General features: G+C 51.5%; 1 long non-coding RNA gene across 1 annotated transcript in view; it reads right to left on the bottom strand.

The window, feature by feature from the left end:
- The window catches only part of LOC140387717 (uncharacterized), a 115377-nt gene that overhangs the window by 10461 nt on the left and 81936 nt on the right, over positions 1 to 22980 (bottom strand). The window contains exon 4 of the long non-coding RNA XR_011933972.1: positions 13162 to 13421. This is a non-coding gene — a long non-coding RNA (uncharacterized lncRNA). The remainder of the gene's footprint in view (positions 1 to 13161; positions 13422 to 22980) is intronic.

The raw sequence follows: 22980 nt of genomic DNA on the forward strand, positions 1-22980 counted from the left end.
ATCCGTCATGTCTCTCTCCTTGGTGAATACCGATGCAATGTACTCATTAAAAATCTCACCCATTTCCTCCTACTCCACGCATAAATTCCCTCTTTTGTCTTTGAGTGCGCCAATCCTTTCTCTAGTTACCCTCTTGCTCCTTATATACGAATAAAAGGCTTTGGGATTTTCCTTAACCCTGTTAGCCAAAGATATTTCATGACCCCTTTTAGCCCTCTTTATTGCACGTTTCAGATTCGTCCTACTTTCTCGATATTCCTCCAAAGCTTCATCAGATTTAAGTTGCCTAGATCTTATGTATGCTTCCTTTTTCATCTTAGCTAGTCTCGCAATTCCACCCGTCATCCATGGTTCCCTAATCTTGCCATTTCTATCCCTCATTTTCACAGGGACATGTCTGTCCTGCACTCTAATTACCCTTTCCTTAAAAGACTCCCACATTTCAAATGTGGATTTACCCTTAAAGAGCTGCTTCCAATCCACATTCCCTAGCTCCTGACGAATTTTGTTACACTTGTCCTTTCCCCAGTTTAGCACTCTTTCTTTAGGACCACTCTCATCTTTGCCCATGAATATTCTAAAACTTACGGAATTGTGATCGCTATTCCCAAAGTAATCACCGACTAAACTTCAACCACCTGGCCGGGATCATTCCCCAATACCAGGGGCCCCTTCCCGAGTTGGACTATTTACATACTGCTCTAAAAAACTCTCCTGGATGCTCCTTACAAATTCTGCTCCATCTACGCCTCCAACACTACATGAGTCCCATTCAATGCTGGGGAAGTTAAAATCTCCCATCACAACCACCCTATTGCTCCTACATTTTTCGATAATCTGTCTACATATTTGTACCTCTACTTCACGCTCGCTTTTGGGAGGCCTGTAGTAAAGTCCCAACAATGTTACTGCACCCTTCCTATTTCTTAACTCTACCCATATTGCCTCAGTGCTCGAATCCTCCATCATGCCCTCCTTAATCATAGCTGTGATATCATCTCTGACCAGTAATGCAACTCCTCCACCCCTTTTACCTCCCTCTCTATCCCTCCTGAAGCATCTATACCCTGGGATATTTAGTTGCCAGTCTTGCCCTTCCCTCAACTAAGTCTCCGTAATACCAATAACACATTCCCAGGTACTAATCCAAGCCCTAAGTTCATCTGCCTTACATGCTGCACTTCTCGCATTGAAACAAATGCACCTCAGACCACCTGTCCCTTTGCGTTCATCATCTCTTCCCTGTCTACTCTTCCCCTTAGTCACATTGAGTTTATTATCTAGTACCTTACTGGCTTTAGTTGTTGCCTCTTTACTGACCTCTAACTTCCTAATCTGGTTCCCATCCCCCTGCCACATTAGTTTAAAACAGTGTTAGCAAAAGCACCCCCTAGGGCATTGGTTCCACCTGCCCAGGTGTAGACCATCTGATTTGTAATGGTCCCACCGCCCCCAGAACCGGTTCCAATGCCCCAGAAATCTGAATACCTCCCTCCTGCACCATCTCTCAAACCACATATTCATTCTGACTATTCTTGAATTTCTACTCTGACTGTCTCGTGGCATTGGTAGCAATCCTGAGATTACTACCTTTTAGGTCCTACTTTTGAACTTATCTCCTAACTCCCTAAATTCTGATTGTGGGACCTCATCCTATTTTTTACCTATATCGTTGGTGCCTATATGCACCATGACAACTGGCTGTTCACCCTCCCCCTTCAGTATGTCCTGCAGCCGATCTGAGACATCCCTGACCCGTGAGGCAACATACCATTCGGGAGTCTCGTTTTCAACCACAGAAACGCCTGTCTACTCACTCCCCTTACGATTGAATCCCCTATGACTATAGCCCTGCCAGTCTTTTTCCCGCCCTTCTGTGCAGCAGAGCCAGCCACGGTGCCATGAGCCTGGCTACTACTGCCTTCCCCTGGTGAGTCAGGGGCATCGGCCACGTCCCTGAACTCCCACATTGAGCACGAGGAGCATAACACGGGTCTGGGATCTCCTGCCATTTTTACACTTTACCTTAACTGATTACAAATATAATATCAAATAATGAATAAGTGAAAGGAATAAGGATTTTACTTACCAATCACAATACTTAGCAACCCACGAAGAGTTAAATTTCTCCCAGCTACTTACCTTCACGACAGACCCCTGGCCACTGCTCCCGCCAAAAATCTGAAGGCCGCTTCTCCTGCAAGGTAAGTTTTTAAAGGGTAAACTTACCTTCCCGACAGACCCCTGGCCACTGCTCCCGCTGAAAATCTGAAGCTATAACTTGCGGATAAAAAAAGAAAAGAGAGAGCTTACCTGATATTCACTCACCCCCTTAGGTTAGAGGAGGTGGAAGGGTGGGAGACACTACAAGTGTAGTGTCTCGGGTTTAGCAACGCCCAACTTAAATAGAGGTAAAAATTAAACACTTAAGCACCTACCTGATTCCCAAGCTGCACTCTGGCTCCCTCGCTCTCTCCCGCTCCGAAAAATAAAGGCCGCTGGAACCTGGGGGCAAGTTTAAACACGTACCTGAATCCCAAGCTGCACTCGCTGCGCTCCGGCTCCCTCTCTCCCGCTCCGAAAAATGAAGGACGCTGGAACCTGGGGGCAAGTTTAAACACCTACCTGAATCCCAAGCTGCACTCGCTGCGCTCCGGCTCCCTCTCTTTCCCGCTCCCGGAAATGAAGGCCGCTGGAACCTGGGGGCAAGTTTAAACACCTACCTGAATCCCAAGCTGCACTCGCTGCGCTCCGGCTCCCTCTCTCTCTCCCGCTCCCGGAATAAAGAACTGGCTGGGCAACAGGGGACAGAGAATAGTAGTGGAAGGGAGTTTCTCAAAATGGAGAACTGTGACCAGTGGTGTTCCACAGGGATCCGTGCTGGGACCACTGTTGTTTGTGATATACATAAATGATCTGGAGGAAGGTATAGGTGGTCTGATTAGCAAGTTTGCAGATGACACTAAGATTGGTGGAGTAGCAGATAGTGAAGGGGACTGTCAGAGAATACAGCAGAATATAGATAGATTGGAGAGTTGGGCGGAGAAATGGCAGATGGAGTTCAATCCGGACAAATGCGAGGTGATGCATTTTGGAAGATCCAATTCAAGAGCGAACTATACGGTAAATGAAAAAGCCCTGGGGAAAATTGATGTGCAAAGAGATCTGGGTGTTCAGGTCCATTGTACCCTGAAGGTGGCTGCGCAGGTCGATAAGCGTGGTCAAGAAGGCATACGGCATGCTTTCCTTCATCGGGAGGGGTATTGAGTACAAGAGTTGGCAGGTCATGTTACAGTTGTATAAGACTTTGGTTCGGCCACATTTGGAATACTGCGTACAGTCCTGATCGCCACATTACCAAAAGGATGTGGATGCATTGGAGAAGGTGCAGAGGTTTGCATCAGTATTCACCAAAGAGAAGGAATTGGTAGATGTTGAGTCTGGAGAAGGGGGTGTAGATAGCCTGGGTCACATTGTGATCCAAAAAGACGAGGTGTTGGGTGTCTTAAAAAATATTAAGGTAGATAAGTCCCCAGGGCCGGATGGGATCTACCCCAGAATACTGAAGGAGGCTGGAGAGGAAATTGCTGAGGCCTTGACAGAAATCTTTGGATCCTCGCTGCCTTCAGGGGATGTCCCGGAGGACTGGAGAATAGCCAATGTTGTTCCTCTGTTTAAGAAGGGTAGCAAGGATAATCCCGGGAACTACAGGCCGGTGAGCCTTACTTCAGTGGTAGGGAAATTACTGGAGAGAATTCTTCGAGACAGGATCTACTCCCATTTGGAAGCAAATGGACGTATTAGTGAGAGGCAGCACGGTTTTGTGAAGGGGAGGTCGTGTCTCACTAACTTGATAGAGTTTTTCGAGGAGGTCACTAAGATGATTGATGCAGGTAGGGCAGTAGATGTTGTCTATATGGACTTCAGTAAGGCCTTTGACAAGGTCCCTCATGGTAGACTAGTACAAAAGGTGAAGTCACACGGGATCAGGGGTGAGCTGGCAAGGTGGATACAGAACTGGCTAGGCCATAGACGGCAGAGAGTAGCAATGGAGGGATGCTTTTCTAATTGGAGGGCTGTGACCAGTGGTGTTCCACAGGGATCAGTGCTGGGACCTTTGCTCTTTGTAGTATATATAAATGATTTGGAGGAAAATGTAACTGGTCTGATTAGTAAGTTTGCAGACGACACAAAGGTTGGTGGAATTGCGGATAGCGATGAGGACTGTCGGAGGATACAGCAGGATTTAGATTGTCTGGAGACTTGGGCGGAGAGATGGCAGATGGAGTTTAATCCGAACAAATGTGAGGTAATGCATTTTGGAAGGTCTAATGCAGGTAGGGAATATACAGTGAATGGTAGAACCCTCAAGAGTATTGAAAGTCAAAGAGATCTAGGAGTACAGGTCCACAGGTCATTGAAAGGAGCAACACAGGTGGAGAAGGTAGTCAAGAAGGCATACGGCATGCTTGCCTTCATTGGCCGGGGCATTGAGTATAAGAATTGGCAAGTCATGTTGCAGCTGTATAGAACCTTAGTTAGGCCACACTTGGAGTATAGTGTTCAATTCTGGTCGCCACACTACCAGAAGGATGTGGAGGCTTTAGAGAGGGTGCAGAAGAGATTTACCAGAATGTTGCCTGGTATGGAGGGCATTAGCTATGAGGAGCGATTGAATAAACTCGGTTTGTTCTCACTGGAACGAAGGAGGTTGAGGGGAGACCTGATAGAGGTATACAAAATTATGAGGGGCATAGACAGAGTGGATAGTCAGAGGCTTTTCCCCAGGGTAGAGGGGTCAATTACTAGGGGGCATAGGTTTAAGGTGAGAGGGGCAAGGTTTAGAGTAGATGTACGAGGCAAGTTTTTTACGCAGAGGGTAGTGGGTGCCTGGAACTCGCTACCGGAGGAGGTAGTGGAAGCAGGGACGATAGGGACATTTAAGGGGCATCTTGACAAATATATGAATAGGATGGGAATAGAAGGATACGGTCCCAGGAAGTGTAGAAGATTGTAGTTTAGTCGGGCAGCATGGTCGGCACGGGCTTGGAGGGCCGATGGGCCTGTTCCTGTGCTGTACGTTTCTTTGTTCTTTGAGGTTCACCAGGATGTTGCCTGGTATGGAGGGCGCTAGCTATGAAGAGAGGTTGAGTAGATTAGGATTATTTTCATTAGAAAGACGGAGGTTGAGGGGGGAACCTCATTGAGGTCTAGAAAATCATGAGAGGTATAGACAGGGTGGATATCAAGAAGCTTTTTCTCAGAGTGGGGGACTCAATTACTAGGAGTCACGAGTTCAAGGTGAGAGGGGAAAAGTTTAAGGGAGATATGCGTGGAAAGTTCTTTACGCAGAGGGTGGTGGGTGCCTGGAACGCATTGCCGGCGGAGGTGGTAGAGGAGGTCACGATAGCGTCATTTAAGATGTATCTAGACAGATACATGAATGGGCAGGGAGCAGAGGGATACAGATCCTTAGAAAATAGGCGACAGTTTTAGATAGAGGAACTGGATCAGCGCAGGCTTGGAGGGCCGAAGGGCCTGTTCCGGGGCTGTAATATTTTTTTGTTCTTTGTTCTAAAATGGGAGACTCCAAAACCCCACCCTGGAAGGAACACCGCCAAGATCAGGGCCGATGGTCTAGAACCGAGTTGACCATGAAGGACCCGTCCCCCAAAACTGAAGAGGACCCACGACAATGTGGGGCCTGCGGCCTGAGAAGCTGCAGGGAGCCGAAACCACCAGGCAGATAGTCAGCACGCTGCTCCATTAGAGGTAGGCGTCGACCTCAGTTCTGCATGTTTCTCTTAGAGCAGCCAGAAGACGAGAGTATGCAGCTAAATTGCATTGTGGCACCCATCAGAATCACCATTCTCGTAAACGGCTATTCCTTGAAACTGGAATTGGACATGGGAATCGGAAGTGCAATGTCTGCAGGATACTGAGACAAGATTGGCCACGTATAGGAGAGAACCACTGGCCATAGCGGAGACTATGATGACCCCAGTAGTTTACGGACAGCAGTCGGTATGGATACCACTGATTATACTAAAAGGACATGGCCCCAGTTTGCTAGGACACGATTAGCTACAGGGTTTCTGCTTTGATTGGCAGCAAAATTTCCAGATGGGCTCTGGAAGCCTCTACGAGATACTGGGGAAGTACCCGAGGTGTTTCAGGTCAGCTTGGAGAAAATAAAAGGGGCCATGGCGAAAAATCATGTAGGCCCTGACGTACAATCAAAATATTTTCAGGCTCACTTGGTTCCCTACCAAAGGTTGAGACAGAGTCCGGACAGCTGGAAGACCTGGGGGTCATCAGGCTGGTTAAAGTCGCAGACTGGGCAGTCTAACCATTGTGCCACCTTTTTAAAAATTATTATAAATTTAGAGTACCAATTATTTTTTTTCCAATCAAGGGGCAATTTAGCGTGGCCAATCCACCTAACCTGCACACCTTTGGGTTGTGGGGGTGAAACCCACGCAGACACGGGGGAGAATGTGCAAACTCCACATGGACAGTCACCCAGGGCCAGGATTCGAACCCGGGTCCTCAGTGCCGCAGTCCCAATGCTAACCACTGCGCCACATGACGCCCTACCATTGTGCCACCTTGCCACCCTTTACTCCTTCCCCATTGCCATTTTGTTGTGTAAATAGATATTACAAAGAAACTTCATAGAATTTACAGTGCAGAAGGCCATTTGGCCCATCCGGTCTGCACGGCCCTTGGAAAGAGCAGCACTACTTAAGCCCACTGCTCCACCCTATCCCCATAAACTCAGTAACCCGACCTAACGTTTTGGACACTAAGGGTCAATTTAGCATGGCCAATCCATATAACCTGCACATCCTTGGACTGTGGGAGGAAACCTGAGCACCCGGAGGAAACCCACGCACACACGGGGAGAAAGTGCAAACTCCACAGAGGCAGTCACCCGAGGCCGGAATTAAACCTGGGTTCCTGGAGCTATGTGTGCTACAGTGTTCCCCTTTAAAAGTCTTTACTTTTTTATTGAAAGCTGTGGAAGGTCGTATTTATTGGTCATCCTGAGTTTCTCCTTCAGGGTATCACGGGTCATTCACTTGGTGTAGGGCTAGTAACACCTCATTCAAATTGAGGCAGTTCCACTTCAGTGAAGGGCTTTAGTGAAGCAGTTGGGTTTTTACATTAATTCAGTAATTTGTATACTAATTTCCTGGTTCAAACCAACAAACAACCAGATTCTGCACCTTTTCATCATGGAATGAGCTTTTGTTGTTAGTCTAGTACAATACCAATTAAGATAATATACTTTTATAAAGTCTGCAGCAACTTAGTGGCAACAGATTCTTGAAGATGCATAGCTAAATAGATGTGTTTCCTCATCCAACTTCTATCAAAATATCATCTGCAGTGATTTCTTACGAAAGGATTTAATGTTTTTTTTAAGGCTTCATAGGTACTTCTACCTCATACTCTGATGGCTTCCAAGGCAGACCCCAGGAAAGTTCCTTAATTCTTTTAAAGCAGTGCCTTGTAAAAGGAGGGCAGGCATCGGAAGAACAATCAGAACATTTCCATGGTGGGGCTTACCATAATTCCCACCCTCAACTATTTCACCATCTTCTCTGTTTGCCCAAGCTTCAGCAGTCTCTCAGACTTCAAATGTCACCTTGGCCTCCTTGGAAATCCTGTCTCAGCTGCCTCTTTAAATCTCTGCCTCTCTAAATTGCAACAACTTCCTCAGCCTCTTTGACTCAGGAACCTTCAGCAATTTTCCTGAGCAATCTTATCAAGCTCTTTGGCCCAGTGACTTCCCAAAACTCTCTTGCTCTCAGTGACAGTGGGGAAGGTAACACTGACAAAGTGGGGCAGCACGGTAGCATTGTGGATAGCACAATTGCGTCACAGCTCCAGGGTCCCAGGTTCGATTCCGGCTTGGGTCACTGTCTGTGCGGAGTCTGCACATCCTCCCCGTGTGTGCGTGGGTTTCCTCCGGGTGCTCCGGTTTCCTCCCACAGTCCAAAGAGGTGCAGGTTAGGTGGATTGGCCATGATAAATTGCCCTTAGTGTTGGCTGGGGTTACTGGGTTATGGGGATAGGGTGGAGGTGTTGACCTTGGATAGGGTGCTCTTTCCAGGAGCCGGTGCAGATTCGATGGGCCAAATGGCCTCCTTCTGCACTGTAAATTCTATGATGATACGGACTCCGTAAGTGCATATGGTTTTAATTTAGGCAGGTACCATGGTCGGCGCAGGCCTGGAGGGCCGAAGGGCCTGTTCCTGTGCCATATTGATCTTTATTCACTGCAGTCCTTGAGGTGGAGGTACACCCCACAGTGCTGTTGAGGAGGGAGTTCCAGGATGTTTCCCCAGTGACAGTGAAGCAACTACGATATGTTTCCAAGTCAGGTTGGTGAGTGACTTGGAAACATATCACCAGGTGGTGGGTTCCAGGTATAGAACATAGAACAGTCCAGCACAAAACAGGCCCTTCGGCCCTCGATGTTGTGCCGAGCATTGTCCGAAACCAAGATCAAGCTATCCCACTCCCTGTCATTCTGGTGTGCCTATCCAATAACCGCTTGAAAGTTACTGAAGTGTCCGACTCCACTATCATAGCTGGCAGTCCATTCCACACCCTAACCACTCTGAGTAAAGAACCTACCTCAGACATCCCTCCGATATCTCCTACCCTGAACCTTATAGTTATGCCCCCTTGTAACAGCTACATCCACCTGAGGAAATAGTCTCTGAACGTCCACTCTATCTATCCCCCTCATCATCTTATAAACCTCTATTAAGTCGCCTCTCATCCTCCTCTGCTCCAAAGACAAAAGCCCTAGCTCCCTCAACCTTTCCTCACAAGACCTATCCTGCAAACCAGACAGCATCCTGGTAAATCTCCTTTGCACACTTTCCAATGCTTCCACATCCTTCCTATAGTGAGGTGACCAGAACTGCACACAATACTCCAAATGTGGTCTCACCAGGGTCATGTACAGTTGCAGCATAACCCCGCTGCTCTTAAACTCAAGCACCATGTTAATAAACGCTAACACACTATAGGCCTTCTTCACGGCTCTATCCACTTGAGTGGCAACCTTCAGAGATCTGTGGACATGAACCCCAAGATCTCTCTGTTCCTCCACATTCCTCAGAACCCTGCCGTTGACCCTGTAATCCACATTCAAATTTTTTCTACCAAAATGAGTCACCTCGCACTTATCAGGGTTCAACTCCATCTGCCATTTTTCAGCCCAGCTCTGCATCCTATCAATGTCTCTTTGCAGCCTACAACAGCCCTCCACCTCATCCACTACTCCACCAATCTTGGTGTCATCAGCAAATTTACTGACCCACCCTTCAGCCTCCTCCTCCAAGTCATTGATAAAAATCACAAATAGCAGATAACCCAGCACTGATCCCTGTGGTACACCGCTGGTAATTGGTCTCCAGTCTGAACATTTTCCATCCACCACCACTCTCTGTCTTCTATGGGATAGCCAGTTACGTATCCAATTGGCCAAATTTCCCTCTATGCCACACCTTCTTACTTTCTTCATGAGCCGACCATGGGGAACCTCATCAAAATCCATGTATCCGACATCAACTGCTCTACCTTCAACTACACATTTAAGTTATCTCCTCAAAGAATTCAATCAAATTTGTGAGGCAAGACCTATCCTTCACGAATCCGTGTTGACTATCCCGGATTAAGCTGCATCTTTCCAAATGGTTATAAATCCTATCCTTCAGGACCTTTTCCATTATCTTTCCGACCACCGAAGTAAGACTAACTGGCCTATAATTACCAGGGTCATACCTATTCCCTTTCTTGAACAGAGGAACATTCGCCACTCTCCACTCCTCTGGCACTATCCCCGTGGACAGCGAGGACCCAAAGATCAAAGCCAAAGGCTCTGCAATCTCATCTCTTGGGTATATCCCACCTGGCCCAGGGGACTTGTCGACCCTCAGGTTTTTCAAAATTGCTAATACATCCTTCCTCAGAACATCTACTTCCTCCAGCCTACCTGCCTGAATCACACTCTCATCCTCAAAAACATGGCCCCTCTCCTTTGTGAACACTGAAGAAAAGTATTCATTCAACGCCTCTCCTATTTCTTCTGACTCCATGCACAAGTTTCCACTCCTGTCCTTGACCGGCCCTACCCTCACCCTGGTCATTCTTTTATTCCTCACAGAAGAGTAAAAAGCCTTGGGGTTTTCCTTGATCCGACCCGCCACGGACTTCTCATGCCCCCCTCCTAGCTCTACCAAGCCCTTTTTTCAGCTCATTCCTTGCTACCTTGTAACCCTCAAGCGACCCTACTGAACCTTGTTTTCTCATCCTTACATACATCCTTACATACTTTTTTCCTCTTGACAAGACATTCAACCTCTTTTGTGAATCATGATTCCCTCACAAGGCCATTTCCTCCCTGCCTGACAGGGACATGCCTATCAAGGACACAGAGTATTTGTTCCTTGAACAAGCTCCACTTTTCATTTGTGCCTTTCCCGTACAGTTTCTGTTCCCATCTAATGCTTCCTAATTCTTGCCTAATGGCATCATAATTACCCCTCCCCCAATTATAAACCTTGCCCTGCTGTGTGGCCCTATCCCTCTCCATTGCAATAGTGAAAGACACCGAATTGTGGTCACTATCTCCAAAGTGCTCTCCCACAAACAAATCTGACAGGTTTGTTTTGATATCATTAGCTTTCGGAGCACTGCTCCTTCCTCAGGTGAAGTGCTCCGAAAACTAGTGATATCGAAACAAACCTGTTGGGACTTTAACCTGGTGTTGTAAGACTTCTTACTGTGCTCACCCCAGTCCAACGCCGGCATCTCCACATCATGTCATACAAATCTACCACTTGGAAAGGTACATTACCCAGTACCAAATCCAATGTGGCCCCCCCTCTTGTCGGCCTATCCACATATTGTGTCAGGAAACCCTCCTGCACACACTGTACAAAAACTGCCCCATCCGAACGGTTCGACCTATAGAGGTGCCAATCAATATTTGGAAAGTTAAAGTCACCGTGAGACCTCCACACCTATCCATCTGTTTTGCAATTTCTTCCTCCATATCTCTATTACTATTTGGGGGCCTATAGAAAACTCCTAACAATGTGACCACTCCTTTCCTATTTCTAACTTCGGCCCATATTACCTCAGTAGGCAGATCCCCTTCAAACTGCCTTTCTGCAGCCGTTAAACTATCCTTGATTAACAATGCTACTCCTCCACCTCTTTTACCACCTTCCCTACTCTTACTGAAACATCTATACCCTGGAACTTCCAACAACCATACCTGTCCCTGTTCTAACCATGTCTCCGTAGTGGCCTCAACATCATAGTTCCAAGTACCAATCCACGCTCCAAGTTCACCTACCTTATTCCGGACGTTCCTTGCATTGAAGTAGACACACTTCAACCCACCTTTCTGTCTGCCGGTACACTCCTGCGACCTTGATACCCTCCTCAGTACCTCACTACTCTCAACACTGGCTTCTGGAACACAGCTCGTTTTCCCAGCCCCCTGACAAATTAGTTTAAAACCCCCCGAAGAGCCGTAGCAAATTTCCCTCCCAGGATATTGGTGCCCCTCTGGTTCAGGTGCAAACCGTCCTGTCTGTACAGGTCGCACCTTCCCCAGAATGTGCTCCAATTATCCACGTACCTGAAACCCTCCCTCCTGCAGCCACGTGTTTATCTGCACTCTCTCCCTGTTCCTCACCTCACTAGCACGTGGCACTGGCAACAAACCAGAGATGACAACATGGTTTGGCCTGGCTCTCAGCTTCCACCCTAGCTCCCTAAATTCCTGTTTTAAATCCCCGTCCCTTCTCTTACCTATGTCGTTGATACCGATGTGTACCACGACTTGTGACTGCTCCCCCTCCCCTTTAAGGATTCTGAAAACACGGTCCGAGACGTCACGGACCCTGGCACCCGGGAGGCAACATACCATCCGTGAGTCTCTTTCGCTACCACAGAACCGTCTATCTGTCCCTCTAACTATCGAGTCCCAAATAACTATTGCTCTCCTGCTCTCCCTCCTTCCCTTCTGAGCCACAGGGATGGACTCAGTGCTGGAGATCCGTTCACCGTGGCTTAGCCCTGGTAGGCCGTCCCCCTTAACAGTATCCAAAACAGTATACTTGTTACTGAGGGGAACGACCACAGAGAATCCCTGCACTGACTGCTTCCTCCCAGCCCCTGTCACCGTCACCCATCTACCTTGATTCTTCGGAGTAACTACATCCCTGAAGCTTCTATCTATGACCACCTCTGCCTCCAGAATGATCCGAAGTTCATCCAGCTCCAGTTCCCTAACGAGATTTCTGAGGAGCTGGAGATGGGTGCACTTCCCACAGGTGAAATCAGCAGGGACACTGAAGGCGAGCCTCACCTCAAACATTCTGCAGGAGGAACATTGCACTGCCTTCCCTGCCATCCCCTCTGGATAAAAAAGGAAAAAGAAAGAAGGAGCTTACCTGTTATTCACTCTACCCCTTAGGTTAAAGGAGGTGGAAGGATGGGGGACACTACAAGTGCTCTTGTCCTTCGAGATGGTCGTGCTCGTGGGTTTGGAAGGTGCTGTCTAAGAAAACTTGGCGAGTTACTGCAGTGCATCTTGTCGATGGTACACACGGTTGCCACTGTTCGTCGGTGGTAGAGGGCTTGAATGTTTGTGGAAGGCGGGGGGGGGCAATCAAGCGGGCTGTTTTGTCCTGGATGGTGTTGAGCTTCTTGAATATTGTTGGAGCTGCACTTACCCAGGCAAGTGGAGAGTATTCCTTTGCACTCCTGACATGTGCCTTGTAGATGGTGGACAGGCTTTGGGGGGGATTAAGAAGTGAGTTATTTGCAGTAGGATTCCTAGCCTTTGACCTGCCCTGGTAGCCACAATACTAATATGGCTAGTCTTGTGGGGGAATTTGTGATGGTAATGCCATTGAATGAAAAGGGACGGTGGTTAGATCCTCTCCAGTGGGGATTATCATTGCCTGCCACTTGTGTGGCGCTAATGTAACTTGCCACTTGTCAGCCCAAGCCTGGATATTGTCCAGGTCTTGCTGCATTTGGACATGGACTGCTTCATTATCTGAGGAGTCGCGAACGGTGCTGAACATTGAGCAGTCATCCGCAAACACCCCCACTTCTGACCTTATGATGAAAGGGAGGTCGTTGATGATTGTTTCCACGTATGTGATGCTTTTGAGAATGTAAATGAGCATAAGTGGTTTCTTTGTCCTTGCCAGCATTGACCTTTAACTGGCAGGAGCTTGGTGCCAATTGTTCACTTGTCCATCAGGTTGCATCATACTTGAATCCCAATGTCTTGGTGATAAGGCGGAGCAGCAGCAGAGAAGGAAAGCAACCACGAAAGGTAGTCAAATGCGTTGTTAAAGTTAAATCTTCTTTACCTGTAAAAAATATCGAAACAACAGTACAGAATAGAATTAGAAACTAGCAGCAATTATGCACCAATATACACAAACTCTTCGTGGCGATACTGAAAATCCCCGCAAGCCTACGCTACCGATGATGTTCACACTTGCTAAAGACATCTATACATGTCATCAAATAGGAAGATGTTTACTCTTAACACTTCTCCCCCCATAAATTTCAATCCACTTAAGGAAAGAAACATAGGGGGTGATTCTCCGGCCGCGTTTCACCTGGCACAAATACCAATATGTTGGAAGGATTACAGGGGAGCCCTGAAATGGGATTTTGCGCAAATCAGTTTCCTATTCTCCGGCTTGCGCCAGCTGGTGTGATCGGGATCTTGATCAGGATTATGAGGGTGGATCGGAAGTACTTGGTAGCGCCCAAGGAGGGGTTGTTGAAGGAGATGCAGAAACTCCAGATGGAGTTTGGTTTAGCGTCCGCGGGGAAGGTGGTAGGGCAGTTGAGCAGGGCCATGGGGCAGTGTATGAATACGGGGAAAAGGCGAGTAGGATGCTAGCCCACCCGGTGAGGAAGCAGACAGCGGCAAGGGAGATTGGTACGGTGAGGGACGAGAGGGGTAAGGTGGTGACGGACTTGGAGAGGGTGAATGGGATATGTCAGGTCTCCTATAGGAGGCTTTACGAGGCGGAGCCCCGCCTGGGGGCGAGGGGATGATATGGTTCCTGGATGGGTTGGAGTTTCCCATGGTGGAGGAGAGGGTGCAGGGATTGGGGCCCCGATTGGGCTGAGGGAGGTGATGTACGGCGTGGAAGTAATGCGGGCAGGGAAGGCCGTGGGGCCAGACTGGTTCCCAGTAGTTTTTATAAGCAGTTTGGTGAGTGATGCGCAATCAATTACTCTCGAGACGAAGGTAATCAGTAACTGAGGCTTTAATGCACTAGAACTTTACCCCAGCAGCTTCGGTACAGAAAGTGAAGGCTGCTGGGACGGCACCATCTCTTATACCCCACCTTCATGGCAGAGCTACGTCATACAGCCAATGGTAGACTGCAGGGTCTTAACCAATGGCGTCAGCCTCTCAGGTACCGCAATACCTGGTACTGCCACATTCACCTCCTGGTAAAAAAGGAGTCCGGCGGGGGTGGTGGCCAATGGGGAAAAAACAGTAGCATTTCACATGGTAGGACCAGGTATTGAGGCACCGTGCAGTCGAGGATTCGAGCAAAATGTTCATTTATTGTGAAAGTCAGGATGAAGCAATAAGTCGATCGGGTGGCCTGGTCGTCCTTCTGGAACGCCGAAGCTTCGGTGGTAATCCTGGTGTGGGTCCCGGTGGTTGTGACTCCGGGAACGTAGTTTCCGCCTCCTCGGCAGCTTCGTCACGCCTGGACGGTGCTGTTGGGGCAAGCGGTTGACGCGAGGGGGGAGAGCCTGTAGGGGGCGCCGGTGGGTGGGCGGGCCAAGGCAGGAGTGGCGGGAGTACTGACCCCTCCCACTGCGGCAAGGGGTATGGGGGTGGGGGTAATGGCTCGGGAGCGCGTGGGGTTCCGGCGGGCGGCAGGTCCTGAAGGAAGACTGTGGCTTGCCTGCTGTCTGGGAACGCCACATAGGCATACTGGGGGTTAGCGTGCAGCAGGTGGACCCTTTCGACCAACGGGTCCGACTTGTGCGCCTGCACGTGCTTCCGAAGCAGGATGGGTCCGGGTGTTGCTAGCCAGGTTGGGAGCCAAGTCCCGGATGACTTCCTGGGGAAGACAAGGAGCCGTTCATGGGGTGTCTGATTTGTGGTTGTGCAGAGCAGCGACCGGATAGCATGGAGGGCCACCGGGGGGACTTCTTGCCAGCGGGAGACTGGAAGATCCCTAGACCGTAGGACCAGTAGGACGGTCTTCCAGACCGTTCCGTTCTCCCTCTCTACCTGCCCGTTTCCCCAGGGGTTGTAACTGGTTGTCCTGCTTGAGGCGATGCCCTTGCTGAGCAGGAATTGACGCAGTTCGTCGCTTATAAAGGAGGACCCCCTATCACTGTGAATGTATGCGGGGAAACCAAACAGTGTAAAAATACCCTGGAGGTCCTTGATGACGGTGGTCATGGTCATGTCCGGGCAGGAGATGGCGAATGGGAACTGGGAGTACTCGTCAATCACTTTCAGGAAGTACATGTTGCGGTTGATGGAAGGGAGGGGGCCCTTGAAATCCATGCTGGGGCATTCAAAGGGACGGGAAGCCTTTATCAGATGCGCTCTCTCTGGCCGGTAGAAGTGCGGTTTGCACTCCGCGCAGATTCGGCAGTCCCTGGTGACTGTCCTGACCTCCTTGATGAAGTAGGGGAGGTTGCGGGTCTTAATGAAATGAAAGAAACGAGTGATCCCCGGGTGGCAGAGGTCCTCGTGGAGGGTTCGGAGGCGGTCCACTTGCGCGGTGGCACAAGTGCCGTGGGACAGGGCACCAGGAAGCTCGTTCAGCTTCCCGGGACGGTACAAGATCTCGTAATTGTAGGTGGAGAGTTCTATCCTCCACCGCAAGATCTTGTTGTTCTTAATCTTGCTCCGCTGCGCATTATCGAACATGAAGGCCACCGACCGTTGGTCCGTGAGGAGAGTGAATCTCCTGCCGGCCAGGTAATGCCTCCAGTGTCGCACAGCTTCTACTATGGCCTGGGCCTCCTTTTCAACCGAGGAGTGGCAAATTTCGGAAGCATGGAGAGTGCGGGAGAAGAAAGCCACGGGTCTGCCCGCTTGGTTGAGGGTGGCCGCCAGAGCTACGTCGGACGCGTCGCTCTCGACCTGGAAGGGGAGGGACTCGTCGATGGCGCGCATCGTGGCTATTACGATGTCTGCTTTGATGCGGCAGAAGGCCTGGCGGGCCTCCGTCGACAGGGGGAAGGTTGTGGACTGGATCAGGGGTCGAGCCTTGTCTGCGTAATTAGGGACCCATTGTGCATAATAGCTAAAGAAGCCGAGGCAGCACTTTAGGGCCTTGGGGCAGTGAGGGAAGGGGAACTCCATGATGGGGCGCATGCATTCAGGGTCGGGGCCTATGACTCCATTTCGCACTACGTAGCCTAGGATGGCTAGACGGTCGGTGCTAAACACGCATTTATCCTTATTGTAGGTCAGATTAAGGATATTCGCGGTCTGGAGAAATTTTCGGAGGTTGGTGTCGTGGTCCTGCTGGTCATGGCCGCAGGTGGTGAAGTTATCAAGATACGGGAACGTTGCGCGTAAGCAGTACCGGTCAACCATTCGGTCCATCTCACGTTGGAAGACCGAGACCCCGTTCGTGACACCGAAGGGAACCCTTAAAAAGTGATAGAGCCGCCCATCTGCTTCTAAGGCAGTGTACCGGCGGTCACCATGACGGAGGGGCAGCTGGCGGTAGGCAGACCTGAGATCCACTGTGGAGAAAACCTTGTACTGCGCAATCCTGTTTACCAGGTCGGCTATACGGGGGAGAGGATACGCGTCCAGTTGCGTAAACCTGTTGATGGTCTGGCTATAGTCGATGACCATCCTATGTTTCTCCCCGGTCTTTACCACCACTACTTGAGCCCTCCAGGGGCTGTTGCTTACTTCGATGGCCCCTTCCTTCAGCAGCCCTTGGACCTCGGACCTGATGAAGGTCCGGTCCTGGGCACTGTACCATCTGCTCCTGGTGGCGACGGGTTTGCAATCCGGTGTGAGGTTCGCAAACAGGGAAGGCGGGTCGACCTTCAGGGTCGCGAGGCCGCAGACAGTAAGGGGAGGCATAGGGCCGCCGAATTTAAAGGTCAGGCTTTGCAGGTGGCACTGGAAATCCAGCCCCAGGAGGGTAGTACAGGCAGAAATTGGCGAATTTCCTACCTTGGACAGTGAGGTTCACTAGGCAGAACTCCTTTATCTCCACCGAGTGTGACCCGGAGGCCAGGGAGATCCTCTGGTTTACAGGGTGGGTTACAAGTGCGCAGCGCCTTACCGTGTCGGGGCGAACAAAGCTTTCCGTGCTCCCAGAGTCAATCGGGCAAGACATTTTGTGGCCACGTTGACGAGGATCGTCGGGGTAGCCTTTGCGAGCCCCCGGGGTTGATTTTGGTCCAGTGTCACCGAGGCAAGATGGAGCAGCTGCGAGTTCTGGTCGGGCAGCGTGTAGTCGGCCGTGCTGGGGGCCTGGGGCTCCATCCATGATGGCGTCAGGGTAGGACAAAATGGCGGCGCCCACCCGTCCAGCGTGGTGTCCAGGGGGCAAGATGGCCGCGCCCGTGGGTCACACGTGGCCCTAGGATAGGGGGGTGGAGGTGAGTGCTGCGGCGTTCCGGAGGAGCGGGAGAGCGCGGCCACTGCGCGGGGCTGTGAGAGCTGGCCGGTCGGGACCTGAAGCAGGCCGCGCTGCGGCGTTCCGGAGGCGCGGGTGACCGCGGCCACTGCGCGGGCCGGTGAGCGGCGCTGGCCGGTCGGGGCCTGCTGACTTGTTTCAACTTCTGGGGCGTCATTCTCCGACCCCCCGCCGGGTTGGAGAATCGCCGGGGGCTGCCGTGAATCCCGCCCCCGCCGGTTGCCGAAGTCTCTGGCACCGGATATTCGGCGGGGACGGGAATCGGGCCGCGCCGGTTGGCGGGCCCCCCCACTCGATTCTCCGGCCCGGATGGGCCGAAGTCCCATCGATAAATTGCCTGTCCCGCCGGCGTGGATTAAACCACCTTTTGAACGGCGGGACAAGGCGGCGTGGGCGGGCTCCGGGGGGGGGGGGGGGGGGGGGGGGGGGCGCGGGGCGATCTGGCCCCGGGGGGTGCCCCCACGGTGGCCTGGCCCGCGATCGGGGCCCACCGATCCACGGGCGGGCCTGTGCCGTGGGGGCACTCTTTCCCTTCCGCCTCCGCCACGGTATCCACCATGGTGGAGGCGGAAGAGACTCCCTCCACTGCGCATGCGTGGGAAACTGTCAGCGGCCGCTGACGCTCCCGCGCATGCGCCGCCCGGAGATGTCATTTCCGCACCAGCTGGCGGGGCAGCAAAGGCCGTTTCCGCCAGCTGGCGGGGCAGAAACTCCTCCGGCGTCGGCCTAGCCCCTCAATGGTGGGGCTCGGCCCCCAAAGATGCGGAGCATTCCGCACCTTTGGGGCGGCGCGATGCCCGTCTGATTGGCGCCGTTTTGGGCGTCAGTCGGCGGACATCGCGCCGTTTCGGGAGAATTTCGCCCCTTGTCTTCTGCTCTGCTTTAAATATTATTTTGTTTTAACTATCCTGCTGTGAGAGAAAACTGCCTTTACTTGTGGTCAAAACAAGGATTGCCAGATCAGTGTTCAACTTCTCTCCAAAGCTTTTACAAAATTTCTCTGATTCCCTTAGCTCCACCTAGCAATGACATCATCTCCCCAAGCTAAAAACCAAATGGGACTGGATTTTCTGTTTCAGCGGCTAAGTGCCGGCTCAAACGGAGAATTTGCAGGCGTTTTACAACCTAAAAAGCGGTAGCAAACCCTCACCGATTCCAGGACCGTTGAGGGGCTAGCAGCGATGCAGGGTGTAACACCCAATCCCGTGCCGAAAACGGCCAGAGAATGGCCGGGTCCCTAGCAGTGTATGCCCACGCTGATGACATGCAGCCATCGCGCCGTACATGGCACTGGCCGTGCATGGGACCAGGCCCGCCATCCGTGACCCCACAGGCCACCCCCTACCAGCCCTCGCAGAAACCTTGCGCCCCCTGGCCAGCAGCACGGATCCCGGCCGAGTGTGGCGGCTCTGGACACAGTCCCTCGCGGTCAGAAACTCGGCCCATCGGGGGCGGAGTATTGCGGGAGGGCCTGCCGATGGCACTCCAATTCCGCTGCAACATCGTGCGACACGATGATGCCATTTTGGAGGGGGCGGAGCATGGCTGACCAGCATAAAACTGCGTTGGCCCCGATTTGGGCATCGGAGTGGTTTCTCCGCCAGATCGCCGATTACGATATCGGCATTGGGCAACGGAGAATCCTGCCCATGATCTCTCCAGGCTGAAAGCACATTAGCTCCCCAGGGCCTTTCCCCTGTAAACTCACAGTGCAATACCCATGGCACTGGAAATACATTCCTGTGGTCAATTTCACCTTCTGGCTCCTAAAGGCTCCCAGGCCCTGCAGAACAAAATCCTTTAAAAAAAAATGATATCGTCACTTTGACAGGGTAAGATTGGAGTCAAACCAGCAGGTGTGTAGTGTTGCTCCGATGAATTACCAGCAAGAAACATGTCCATGGAGGAAATTGTGGGCCAATTTGGCCTCTGAATGGTACGGTCCTCTCAAAAAGTGCTAATTATAATTAAGTTTCAGTCAGTCCTTCTTTCTCATTCAGTAAATGCTGAAGGTCAGTTAACTGGTCCGCTCTCATGGTGACCCTACTACATACACTGCACACAATATTTAGAATTCAGACCAGATAACTGAATATCCACAGCCAGAATGAAGTCCCAGCTTGCTAACATTCTTGTCCTCTGAAAAAATCTACACTTGAGCCACTTTACTGATGACTTGATTGAAACTTCTGTAATTAATACAGAACATAGCCGTTTGTCGATTGCGATAAGGGCAGCACGGTAGCCTTGTGGATAGCACAATTGCTTCACAGCTCCAGGGTCCCAGGTTTGATTCCGGCTTGGGTCACTGTCTGTGCAGAGTCTGCACATCCTCCCCGTGTGTGCGTGGGTTTCCTCCGGGTGCTCCGGTTTCCTCCCACAGTCCAAAGATGTGCAGGTTAGGTGGATTGGCCATGATAAATTGCCCTTAGTGTCCAAAATTGCCCTTAGTGTTGGGTGGGGTTACTGGGTTATGGGGATAGGGTGGCGGTGTTGACCTTGGGTAGGGTGCTCTTTCCAAGAGCCGGTGCAGACTCGATGGGCCGAATGGCCTCCTTCTGCACTGTAAATTCTATGAAGTCCACATGTCGAAGGCTGGTATAATATCGACATCAGCAGCTTTTTGTATACCAATGTCCTTTTCACTGTAGATTCATGTTGAAAGATTAAAGCAAAGGTAACAGCCTCTCTCATATCGATATAACCATTAAAATCACCAGCTTTCCTTTGGAGTAAAATGTTGCTGATTTGTGTTGTATGGCATGCACAGACTGTGAAGTTGAGAACACCACGGCTGTTAGTTATTTGCCAAAATAGTAAAATTCTTTACCCCAACATTTGGAGCACTGAATTTGCCTCAACGGTTTACTTATGCAAACATTTTGGGCCGACGCCGAAATCGGGAAACGCGATTGGGTGGAAAATCGGTTCCAATGCCAATATTGCTGCGAGCGCTGATTTGACACCAATTTGCAATTCTCCATTGCCACAGCAGCGGCGCCAATGCGTTCCGGAATGCATTTACAGTAAACACCGTTTGCACATCTTTAGCGGGCCTGACCTGCCATTCTCCGGGGCCTCCGCGATTCACCACCTCCAATGGGCAGAATTCCCGACGGCATAGTTCACTTGTGCTTTAAAAATTGTGAAACGGGCGTCGTGGCTGATGAGAGAGAGAGAGAGGAAGTAGGACGGAGAGGCCCGATAGTGGGTTGCCGGGCCGGACACTGGCTGGACTGGGGGTAGGGCCCTGCCAGAACCGGGGGAACGGGGCGAGTGGCCGGGATGATTCCCCACAGGACTGGGGTGGTGCCCAGCCACGGACCGCCATTGTCGTGGCATGCAAGGCAGCCATCTTGCTGAGCATCCGACTGACCACCCACCTTGACCTTTGGATCTACAGAGCGATATCGACCGTATGGGTGTCCCCATCCCGCTCCTACCCTCACACTGCACCCGCCACATCCCCCACCACCCGTCCACCAGCGGGTAATCACATGAACCACTCAAGGGCAACATCCACTGTAGCCCCTATGAGAACGCTGGGCGGGGGCCGCAGAGCGTACCTCTGACAAGGGCAGTGCTAGCCGGCTGTACTCCTGGCATCAGGGATGGGTGCTTGGGCCAGAGGTGCGGAGATGTGGAGCGAATGCGGGGGCAGTGCCAACCGGGGTCACCATACAGCCCGTTGGACCTGCGTGGGCACAGGAGAACGCACCATGCTAACATGTCTGCCTTTCACCCCCTGCAAACAATGGATATTGGAATTCAACCTGCAATGGGGGTCTTCCTCCTAGTATCCGCAGCCCTAGGAGAATGCCCTGTGGCTGTACGAGCTGGTTCTGCTCGAGGAGGAAGTTGTAGCAGCGGAGCGAGCAGCAGCGGAGTGTGTCCCAGAGGAGCAGGAGGCAGCCACCCAGGATGGAGAGCTGAGTGCAACATATCTGCCAGATCATGGTGCAGCTGGCACTGCTGGGGAATGGGGGAGAACACCCGCTCTCGGTGGCCATCAAGGATACTGTCGCCCTGAACTTCTCCACCTTGGGGTCATTCCAGTGGGGCCTGTTCGGGATCTCAGACCTCGGTGCACAGATGCATCCGTGCCGTCACAAAGGCCCTATATGCACAGTTGGCACAATACATCCATTTCAATGTGACTTGAGTCCACAAGGATGCCCGGGCAGCGGGGTCCTCCTCCATGCCCCGGGTCCAGGGGTGATCGACGGTATGCAGGTCCTCCTACGAGCACCTGCAGATGACAGTCCGCTCTACACAAACCGAAAGGGATTCGACTCGATGGACGTGCAGCTCATACGTGACCATCAGCTGCGCATCATGCATTTATGTGCCCAAACCCGGGCAGTGTGCACGACACCCTCAACCTGGCACACTTGACAATTCCTGACATGTTCGAGATGTCCCCATGCTGAGGGGTTGGCTCCTGAGCGACAGGGGTTATCCCAGCCCACCCACAACGTCCACCCATTGCCCCCCCCCCACTCTCTGTCAAGACCAGACCAGCCCACCCCTCACACCTGACAGAGCACTGAGGCTGGTTGTAACATTGTTAACAGGTGATTAATGTGCACAACTATTTACAGATACGTGCCCTAGTCCCAATAACTAAACTGCGCCCTGTACCAAGTTAACTGGTGTCTAACATTCTGGCCTTACGGGTCCTAACGCTAAGCCTAAGTGGATACCCAGATGTTACATCAGGATGGGGGCGGCCTGCTATGTTGCATGCCCTGCGACCTGGGTCCCTGTTGGCGGATGACTGGGCCTGGATGGGCCCAGCTGCTGCTCGGGTGTCCCAGGTGGCATGGTGCCATCCTGTTCTGCCCGCCAGATGCGCAAGGGAAAGGAGGAGAGATTCCGAGGTGCTGCTCCCCTGCAGAAGTTCCAGCACAGACCTCAGGGCTACTCCATGGGATGGGGAGTGGAGCATTTCCTGAGGCTCCCCTGTGACCTGGCGCTGCCAGTCCTGGAGGCGCGCTCTGGTCTCGGCAAGGGTCTGAATGCTGGCAGCCATGGAGCACAAGGACCATCACCGTCTGGAACTGCGCCACATCACCCATTGCATGTGCCACCAACTTCTGGGTCTGTGTCACATCAGCCAGACACTGCGCTATCTTCCTCTGGAACTGAACCACCTCCCTCTGTGTCTGCGGCACGTCGCCGAACGCCGGGGCAATGCCGCCAAGGTTCTCAGCCATGGCCCGCTGTGACTGGGCCACACTCAGAAGCGCCGCTGCAATTT

Source organism: Scyliorhinus torazame, chromosome 13 (genome assembly GCF_047496885.1).
Source record: "Scyliorhinus torazame isolate Kashiwa2021f chromosome 13, sScyTor2.1, whole genome shotgun sequence".
Classification (NCBI taxonomy): Eukaryota; Metazoa; Chordata; class Chondrichthyes; order Carcharhiniformes; family Scyliorhinidae; genus Scyliorhinus; species Scyliorhinus torazame.